The sequence below is a fragment of the Neomonachus schauinslandi genome, chromosome 4 (assembly GCF_002201575.2).
Source record: "Neomonachus schauinslandi chromosome 4, ASM220157v2, whole genome shotgun sequence".
Taxonomy (NCBI): Eukaryota; Metazoa; Chordata; class Mammalia; order Carnivora; family Phocidae; genus Neomonachus; species Neomonachus schauinslandi.
Window position 1 is genome coordinate 87,996,853 of NC_058406.1, and position 9,900 is coordinate 88,006,752.

The following is a 9,900-nucleotide window of genomic DNA, read 5'->3' on the forward strand; positions in this document are numbered from 1 at the left end:
CGATTTTCTTTTTAGCCCAGTGGCTACTCTTATTCTAGACATTCCTTAACTGCTGGTGTAAATCAAGATATTATTTTTGCTCCCTTTCTTCTTACTCTACACAGAATCTTCTGAGTCAGCTCATCATTTCTCCCATTCTGAATTTGTCTTTATTTCTCCCTCACAGTGAATGGTATTACTAACCACTTTTGTGCCTAAATCAGAAGTAGAAGTTTCACTCTTGATTATTCCCTCTCCTATATCTCATCATATTCCAACAGTCACCACCCCCCCCACCTCTAAATATAACTCTAAGCAATCCTTTCCTTTGCCTTCATCTTCAGGCTACTCCCAGTTTGCATTATTTCTTACACAGGTCTTTATAATATATTTTACCAAGTGATTTATGAGCAAAAAGAATCAAACATCCTCAGGAGTGTGATCGCACATATGGAAACTGGCTGGCGTTCTCTCTAATGCCAGATACAATGAGACCTCTCACATTTCTTCCTGAGTTACTCTATATGCAAGCATGTGTCATGTAGGCAAACTCCTTGTGCCTAGGCTAAGTATCAAACTTGAGTGAATATAAATAAATAAGTAATAACCACCAACCAATTTATTAATTATGTTCTTGTTTATAGCCCCACGAAGAGTGCAAGTCAATGGAGTCACACTGAAAGAAATGGGGAATAGGAAACTAGCATATATTGGCATCCGCTAAATGCCGGATGATCCTAAATATTTTACATATATTATCTCACTACACTACATAGTTTTTGAGGGCAGGGATTATGCCCCATTCAATTCTAAAGTCCCAGCACGATTTTTTTATGATATAATAGGTATTCAACAAAATTCGCTTATTAACTAAAAGATGTTTTATTGCAACTTTACTACTGTTGCAATTTAACAAATGAATGAATCAATATTTGGAACATTAATCTGGACTAAGTTTCATTCATTTGTTCATTTTTTAAAAACTGAATGACTTCTGAGGATACATGACTTATATGAATAAAACAAACCAAAGTTGTTATTCTCACAAAAAGTTAAATCCGGTGAAGAAGACAGAAAAAACAGGGAAAAGATGGATGGGTAGATGGATAGAGCATCCTATTTTAGTCACTATTCTTACTTCTAAAGTGACCCCCAAATCCACAGACTAGTCAACAATCATCCATTCGACAGATGTTTGTTAGTACCTATAGAAATAACTAAGCTATTTTTTCAGATACTCATAATGTCTATGAATGAAACAAAACAGGATCATGTGACAGAATGATTGGAGAGAAGTGGGCCAATGTTGGATGCAGTCAGGGAAGGGCAGTCTGAGGTGACGACATTTCTGTGAAGAGTGAGAAAGGGTAATAATCCATGTGAAAATCTGGGGGATATGGGCTCTACAGAGAGGAAAAAAAAAAAAGTGCAAATGCTCACAAAACAGAAAGAATGGCAGAGTGGCAGCCCTATTCTAGCCTAAAGAATAGAATGTGGAGTCTGATACCAAAGGCCCGATTATTTGAGGTCAGTTCAGTAGCCATATGCAATTTAGCTTGAAATTCTATCTTGTTGGAAAAGAGTTTTATCTATTTGTGGGTATTTTGCATATTGGAGTTGTAAATGTCAAAATGATACCCTAGTGAAGTAAAGTTACATAGCAGGTAAACAAAGGGTAAATTATATCCAATTTCAAATTTTTTAAAAAACAAATGTGTGTATATTTGTGTGTATGCATTTACATGTATGTCTTTACCATAGGAACATATAAAAGGTTCATGTTTGTGTCTGTAAATAAATTCTTAAAGATAAGTTTCAAAGCCAATATTGTCTTGTAATTTCATCTGAATTTAGAAATGCTATGTTATTTTAACATCCCCTAGTGGTTCGTTGATAAAATTGGGGGTTTGCTTGGCGAATTTAAGCTGTAAGTCTAAAGAAACATATTTTGTTTTTGGAATGAAGAGTCCATTCCATTTATTCCAAGCAGGGGGAAAAAAAAAAAGAAAAGATAAAAGAAAATGTTTATCCTTATGACATGATGCTAACTTCTTAAAGGATCTAAAGCAATTTTCCTTCAAACTATATAAGAGCTGAAATTGACTTCAAAAATGAGAAAATAAAAGTTGCCATCTAAATATCACTACTTATGGATTTCCCTCTGACACCAAACTTAAAACAGTAACGTGATAGACTAGTTTTTCCTCTTACGAAGGTGTAAGATTGGGAATAAAAGGTAAAAGTCCCTCAGGAACAGGGATTTGGAGACTTTTTATCCATAGACAGTATTTTTCTCCTCCACATAATTATATAAAATCGATAAGAGAGGCATTCTTTGTCTTCTTTTCCAGTTTACATTTGGAAGACCTATGGTACAAACTCACTAAGTCACAGAGAAATTCTGGGGCTGAGCCAAGACTTTCAGGTGTCCTGTTTGCTAACCTCCTGTTACTTATGCTCAACTGTGGTCCCAACTTTTTTTTTTCCATCTGAGCAGTCATCATTCATCTTTCAGAATCTATCAGTTAATTGACTTGATATTTTTGATAAACTCAGTGGCTTTATGTACCTTTCTCTCTTGTGGTGCTTGAAGATACATGGTTAGAGATGTACTCCTCACTTTGTGGGCTAGCAAAAGGGAGCTCTGTAATCAAGAAGTCTCGATTCCAGTCTTACTTACATCAGAATATTTAATTCCAAGCATTTTTAATCTGTCCCCACATTCATGGGATCCATAGGCACTTGCTTACAATATCAGCTATGAATTCACGTCCTATTCTCACGAACATATAAAGAGATGGTTTTCAAAAAGTTTTAAAACTTTTAAGCAAATCCAAACAACCAGTTATATAATGTCTACACAGTTTCAAATGACTCGATTATAGAAGACACTAAAATGTTAGTGGCATGATTTACAATAGATCTCCTGCCCTGTTAGAGAGAATGAGATAGAAATGTTACATGTTCAGAGCTTCAGTAAGATAGGTAAATATTTAACTGGGGAACAAAAAGGTAATTTCTTTCACCCTTAGTGGTAGAAAGAGTGGGCATTTCGTTCAGCTGATTTGGTTTTATGCACTCTTACGCTCAAGTTGAAAAATATAAATGTACAATAATAAAGTAATGATAACAGTCATGTTCCATTTTCCTTTTCTATCTTGATAGCTCCAGGTAGGTAATTTTACTGTGTATATAAATCATTAGTCTTCAGCAGCCACTCTGTTCTCTAGTTATTCTTAGGCTCCAAAGCAGTTTTATTTTGCTAAGAGCCATTTCTGATTGTCTCTGGAGTAATGGCAGGGGTGAGGGAGAATTCAAATTAGCTTCAAGGTACATTTACTTCTATTACTCAGGAGTAATACCCCCATGAAATATAGACCATTCCCTAGTCAAATACTAATTTACAATTGTCCTGTATCAGTATAACCAGCAGGTATTGCTAGATCTTTTCTGACTAGGTTTGATTTCAGTGGTAGAAACTGAGCATTTTTGATGAGTCCAAGCTTCCTGGTGAAAAACAAAAGCAACAAAACAACAATAATGTTTCCCCATCATTTAAAAGATAACCAAGAAAAGGTTTCAGGGAGGATTCCAGAAGGAAAATCTGTGTAATAAATAGAATTCCCCAAATGGAGCCAAATAAAATGCCAAATGAATTCCAAGGGTTTAATTGACTTACTAAACCACTTCAGTCAGAAAAGCTATGAAAAGAAATTAATTGTAATCAATAGACCTTGTGCAAGCCTTTTAAAGATTCTGGGCCTAAATTCATGTTAGGAATCCCTGGTTTACTAAGGTTTAATGTTAGTGTTTTCATAACTTTTGTGTTCTTACAAAGGTATATTGTAAGTATTTAGGTTACAATTAAGTCTAGAATAGTGTTGTTTTTTTTTTTTGAAGGAATGATGGAATAAATAGAATAAAGGAATAGTGTATTATTCTTTTTGGGACCTTCTTGATCTTTGCTGTTTTTACTATATAAAAGTGTATAAATATAACATGAAGGTAAGCTGGGAGGAGGGGAAGTCTATGTTCTTCTAATTCCCTCCCAGCTCTAAAAAACAATATAATGCTATAGCGTAAGCAAGAACAAATAAATAATATAACTTCTGTATCTGGCACATGATAGGCACTTGATAAATATTTATTGAATTGACACTGTAGCACCTAGTGGGCAAAACTTGAGAATTAAAATGACAAAAGGAATAGGAAGGTAAAGCACAGGCCTAAGCATCCATAAGGTAGGTCAGAATTTCCTCATTTCAATTAGTCTCCAGTTCATGCAAGTGAGAAAAAGAGCAGTCCATTCTTTAGGTAGCCCTCAGTCTTTTGTGACCTCAGGTTGTCTCTTAACAGCTCCAGCTCCACCAGGAGATGGAAGCTCTTATAGAGCAGTACCTGATGTGCTTAGCATCGTGCGCCATGTTTGTCCAATTCTCGGGTCTACAAGTTACTCTTTTAGGACTCATCATAGAGAGTGTTTTAGTGACAGAGGTAACTTTTGTACCTCTCACATTTTGTCTGAGCTCATGAAATCCTGCCTATATCTGGAGAGCTTGTTAATTCATGGGTGGAAAGAGGTAGGAGGGTGGGGTGCGCTAGGCAGTTAACGGGTGTGGCATTTTGTCATTGCAATTGCAATCACATCACCACTATCATTTGACCGACTTTTAGGATCTTCCTAGAAATTCAGGGTCTTCCTTACCCTGAATTTATGAGCCAAGCTTTTCATAGACTTTCTAAGCCTTGTATGAAGAAATGAAGATTGTCAGTTTCCCCACCCCTGACTATCCTGTCTGGCTCCCTTGCTCCCCTCTTCCTCTACCATTTGAGGCTTGCACTCAAGCATGTGTCACAACTGAGAACGACTGATGTTTGACCTGACACATTCCTCTGCCAATGCTCCCACTCCCTTAGGAGGTGTTAAGTGGTTGTAATTTGCATTCTTGAAATCTACTGTATTTTGAAAGGTTCCTTTTTGAAATTTTTCACTCTTTCACTGATGCTTATGGTTTAGATGAAGAGAAAAATATCCAGTAATTAATAGCATATCCTTTCATTAGAAATGATAGGTCATTCTCACCAAATTTGTGTTTTATTTCATAATTAAAATTTCCTCCCATAAATGAGGCTCCAGTTTGTAGGTTCCAATCAAATAACATTATACCTGCCTCAGAAGGATTAAAGAGAACCCTTATACAGCAAAGGCTTCTCTCATCTCATCCAAATTTTTCCTTGTATACCAACAAGTTCCATCCATCATACAAGATTGCATCTCCAAATCAGTAGAAAAATGAGAGGTATACAAGAATACGTCTTAGAAGGAGAGTACTTTTTGTTGCTAATTTACATCTCCTTTCCTTCCACTGAGTATACAGAGCAATGGCATACGTATATAATAGTTAACAAAATATCAAATTACATAATTTCAATTTCAACAATTGCCCTGTGCTAAATGTTTTACATGAAATTTCTTATTTGGTATCCAAAATATATATGTGAGGAAAATATTATCTAGATTTCCCAAAAGAAAAATGAAAGCTAATGAGATAAAGTAATCTGCTTAAAAGTATCCCAGCTAATGAATACAGGACCAAAGGTTCAAATCTAGTTTCACTGCTTTTAAAGGCCATAATGTTAAAGAAAATAAAAATTTATTTTAATTCTTAAGTATTTGCATTGAACATTACCCTGGGAAGAAGGCAAAATATGTTCTACAAAAGAAAATTACAGATTTAGCAAAGGTCTTTTTCTTAAAAAGAAAAACAATAATAATTATGTTGTTTATTATTATTATTATTATTATTATTATTATTATTATTATTATGGGGTGGGGAGTGTAATGATTATGAAGTACTCCCAGCTGTTTTTCGGGAATAAAATAAAAGTTTCCCAGTTGTCTATTTTGTGATTTCTAGGAGGTGAAGAGAAAATCAAAGGGTTCTCACAGATGCTTGGTTTGCTCTGGTGTCATTTTGCTGTATTTCTGTCACTCCAGGGAGCTAGGCCCTTGGGTAGGAGCTCCACTTTGAATATGGCCTATCACTTCTTCAAGAAGAGAAAAGCCTTGCGCTCAGGGCCACTGACAAAACCTGCTCTTCTTCTATTTCCATCATGCTTTCTTGTTCTGAGTACCCTCCTGATTCTTTAGTGAGCTTCAAGATTCACAAGGAAGGTTCAGGGTAACAGTGGTCAAAGAAAGAGCTGTTTCTCTAGCCATTTCAATCAGCCCAGTGAACTCCAGGCCACCCTGCTCAGGCAGATGCCATCACATCCAAGAAAGACTCTGGGTAGAATTATCAACTCGTAAAGTAAGGACAGACTTCATTCATCATCTTGCTAACTTTTTTTTTTTATATTTTTGTTTATTTATTTGACAGAGAGAGACACAGCGAGAGAGGGAACATAAGCAGGGGGAGTGGGAGAGGGAGAAGCAGGCTGCCCGCCAAGCAGGGAGCCCGATGCGGGGCTCGATCCCAGGACTCTGGGATCATGACCTGAGCCGAAGGCAGACGCCTAACGACTGAGCCACCCAGGCGCCCCTCATCTTGCTAACTTTTAATTAACAGAGGAGGAAATTGAGGACCTGAGAACTTATATGAATGGTCTATGAGATTTATATTCTAATCCTGGGTTTTTGGACTCCCAGACAAATGCTCTTTCTATTATACCACCTACCTAAAACAAACATCCAAACCCAGGCTAACTTGGAGGATTTTTTTTTTTCATAGAAAGAGACATACACTCACACACACCTATTAAACCATTAGCTGCAGTAGGCAAGCACAGCACTTACCATTGCATTCTTAACATAAGCTCACACCACCAAAATCTAGTTGAAATTTAGACTCCAAAAGAGGGACCTCAACCCCTCAGATCTACGGTTTTTCATCTGCATGTCTGGGGAAGTGTCAACCCCTCTGATGGCATGATCAGGAGCTCCAAGTCCAAGTCTTGTGGTTTCACCTATGTAACTTGTTAGACCTCTACCATCCCATGAGCATTCCAGGTGGGGATGAACCATTCCTTTGCCTGCTATGATCTGTGGCTTGTGTCAGAGACTTGAACCCTGGCAACTCTGGGACCTGAGCAGCCAGGGGCTTCCAGTCCTCCCTCACCTGCCACCTCAGCATTCTGCCTGGTTCCATTGCCTTAAGCATGTGACCAGTTTCCTTGGAGTAGATTTCAATGCTCTGCAGGAGGCTAACGCTTTCTCTGGGAAGCTAGCCTCTGGAGAATGTCTCCAACAAGTAAGCACTTACTTCCCACAACACACACTTACTTAATCTATTAGCTATTTGACAAACATCCAGCAGGGTTAGGAAAACTGACAGGGTTATTTTATTCTGAATATAAGTGGCCTCGCATATTTTTTTAGATACTAATGTTCATGTTTGGCATTTCAGTTAAATTTTAAGTGCCACAATTACATCTCATTGTTTCTTAGAATCTTCCCGGGAATAAAATATGTACCTATATGTCTTTCTTAAAAATATATATTTTTTTTTATTTATTTGAGAGAGAGAGAATGAGCAGACGAGGGAGAGGGAGAAGCAGGCTCCTCGCTGAGGAGGAAGCCCAACATGAGGCTTGATCGCCTGGATCATGACCTGAGCCTAAGGCAGATGCTTAACTGACTGAGCCACCCAGGCGCCCCCCTGGATGTCTTTTAAATTTGGGAATCCTATGAATCCAAATGTCCTTCTATGTGGCTCTACCACTAAAACTATTTAATGCAGTTCCTGGTGTTAACGTAGGGCTCAGTTTAAAGATGTATTGTCTTGGAGCAACAGTTGGTAATCTTGCCTGCTTATTAGAATCATCTGGAGGTTTTAAACACCCAAATGTCCAAGACATATCCTAGACTAATCAAATCAGTATTTCTTGACTTGGAATCTAGTCATCAATATTTTTTAAACTTCCCAGATAATTCCAACACAAAGCCAAGGCTGAAAAGCTCTGTTTTAAGTCTGTTGTAAGTCATACAGTACCATGCATTGTATGACTGGCAAAATGATAACATGATTGTGTGTATGTGTGTGTGTGTATATACACATAAATGTATATGTGTATGTGTATATATGCACACATTTATATAATACACACATGTCTGCATTTGTGTGTATTTCTTGCTAATAAAATAGAGAATTTAAAATTTTTTACATTGTCAATCACAAACGTGTGTATTACATAGATGCAGGTAGCAATTTATTTTTTCTACAAGCAGTCAATATACTAAGCTTATATTTTTCAATGCTCATTTAGAGTATTTGTATTGTTGTGATGGAAATCCGGTACCCAGACATTTTGGGATCACTTCTATTTAAAGATCACAAGGGAATTACCTCCAAATTTCACATTAATCAATTCTTGAATATTTTCTGCCATTACATGATAACCTGGGAAGCTGATTTAGAAAAAAATAGACACTAACCAATGGATTTGCTTGCTGCTGTTTAAAAAGATAGATATCAGCATCCACAAAAGCAGTATCACCAAATCATGGGAATTAACAATTATTTTAGGCCAATATGTTGCAGACTCAAGTTTGAAGGCATGCTAATGGAAATATGTTCTCTTTGGATCTAACTCAGGTTTTCTCCTCTGAAGTCATTTCTTTGGGTTGAACCACAAGGACTTGATTATTCATCAATTATTCAATCAAATACTTGTGAAGTCTACACTTTGTGTTGGGCCTTTTTTATGCGATGTTTGGGTTTTAAATAAGTAAAGAAACAGCATTTCTATTTTACATAAAACACTTAGGATCTAGCAAAGGAGCTCATAGCTATTTTCATAAATATGTTTCTGCTTCTACTAAGATGCTGAGGCTTCAGTATGAGAAGGGCACCTAGATACTTCTGTATTAACGAGAAGTAAAGCACTCCCTCTCTGTCGCCCTAGAGCTACCCAGTCACTAGTGAAAATAAAAGATGAGTATTTCATAATCTCTCTCTATCGATGAGGTAACTTTGCACCTGAACTATATCCGTGTATGTGAATAACCCCCTAAAGAAAGCTGCTAATTGCATAACATTTGATTAAGATAGAAGGAATTATAAAACTTTATCATATTTTAAGGGTGTGAAAGAGCAAGAAGGTTGTTGGTTATGATTTTTTTTTTCCAAATAAGACTACCTAACATGGAGGAATGACTTAGAATTGATTGAATTAAAAGCAAGTGGATTTTTAACTTTATTTGAAAAGCGATGCACTTCATTAAGTCATCAGCACCTTCTCAGCCTACATTTCTACAAAAAGCAGGAAAGATTCTCACAATGAATAAAATTCTCTGACGTGTCAAAATATGTAATACCAGTGTCCCAAGCAGGGAATTTAAAAATCAGGGTAAACAGATCTGATTTCGGGCAAGGAGGATTTATTAAATTAAATTACAATTTTTAATTATGATATATAATTTATTCTGACTTTGGATGTCTTTAATCATAACAATCGCTAAAATTCATGAACATAAAATTTGAGAGGAAGCATGTTTTATGACTGTCTTGTCCAGATAAGGGAAACTTTGAAACAGAACATTTAGGTAATTTGCTATGCATCACAGAGCCAATAAGTGGTTGGTCCAATAAGAAGGAATTGATCACCCATAAAAATTATCTAGGAAGGGTAATAAATGACATAAGTCATATTCCACAAGTGCTGGAATGGCAATGTAGTTTTTTTTTTTTTTTTAGATTTATTTACTTATTTGAGAGAGAGAGAGAGAGCATGGGGGCGGGTAGAGGGAGAGGGGAAGCAGACTCCCCACTAAGCAGGGCTCCATCTCACAACCCTGAGATCATGACCTGAGGTGAAAACAAGAGTCAGACACTCAACCAACTAAGCCACCCAGGTGCCCCCTTTTTTATCTTTTAAAGAAGTTCTTTTAATGGCCCATTTTCTAAAATGAGTTAAGATTCT